Source organism: Kryptolebias marmoratus, unplaced genomic scaffold (assembly GCF_001649575.2).
Source record: "Kryptolebias marmoratus isolate JLee-2015 unplaced genomic scaffold, ASM164957v2 Scaffold251, whole genome shotgun sequence".
NCBI lineage: Eukaryota > Metazoa > Chordata > Actinopteri > Cyprinodontiformes > Rivulidae > Kryptolebias > Kryptolebias marmoratus.
In genome coordinates, this window is record NW_023665985.1 from 1 (window position 1) to 1,099 (window position 1,099).

Below are 1,099 nucleotides of genomic sequence, written 5' to 3' on the forward strand. Positions count from 1 at the left end.
AGCAGAACTTCACCCTCAGCTGATTGGTTCTTCTGATGATGATGTCACTTCCTGTCTTTGTCCCTTAGATCAAGACTGGAGCCCCCTGCAGGTCTGAGCGTCTAGCCAAATACAATCAGCTGATGAGGTGAGCACTTCCTGTCTCCTACAAAGTAAAAGCCTCAGTGTTTCAGAGTAAAAGCCCGTCTAACCTCTGTGTTCTGCAGGATTGAGGAGGAGCTCGGAGACAAGGCCAAATTTGCCGGGAAAGACTTCCGCCACCCCAAGATCAACTGAAGCTCCGCCCATCTCTCTGTTACTGTGGCAACTGACTGACACCTGATGATTCCTGAAACCACGCCCACCCACCCCTGTACAGCGGGTGTGAGAGGTCAGAGGTCACAATGGGTTCTTTCCTGGCTGTAATTCCATGAATGATGTTTTTTTACAAAACACAAAGTGAATAAACAGAGACGATTAAAACCAATGAGTCTGATTGGTTATTGATTAATGATGACTGGTTATTGATTCATGTTGATTGGTTATTGATTAATGATGATTGATTATAGAATAATGATGATTGGTTATAGATTAATGATGATTGGTTATTGATTAATGATGATTGCTTATTGATTAATGATGATTGGTTATTGATTATCAGTGATTACTGACTATTAATTACTGATTGAAGCAGAACAAATTGTTTTTATTTGGACTGAGGTGTGACATCATCTAATGTCAGCTCGAGAGTGAATCTCACACTCAACAGGAGTCCTTACACACACACACACACACACACACACACACACACCGCTGTGTGACGTCAATGCTGATTGGCCGAGGCGTTTGGGTTGCCTGGCGATGACCAGCAGCCGTGTTGAACCTCTGAGAGTGACAGGAAGGATGAAGAGTACGGTCACATGACAGAGAGGAAGAGGAGGGTGTTTGTGTCTTTGATTAATTTTAAGTTTTATATTTTCTCAACATTTTATGATTTTATATGTATTTTTGTTACCATGGTTACAAGTCCAGGACTCTAAACCCCTCATAGACCCTCAGAATGTCTCACAGAACCATCCAAGGAGTCCTGGAAAGTTTTCCAGGAACCCCCCCCCCCCCC

The 1,099-nt window shown here is 43.1% G+C and overlaps 1 long non-coding RNA gene across 1 annotated transcript; it reads left to right on the forward strand.

Annotated features, from left to right (window-relative positions):
- On the forward strand, positions 1-466 carry LOC108229713. The gene is made up of 2 exons (XR_001808320.2): positions 1-127; positions 207-466. It is a non-coding gene; the product is annotated as an uncharacterized LOC108229713 (long non-coding RNA).
- The last annotated feature ends 633 nt before the right edge of the window (positions 467-1,099 follow it).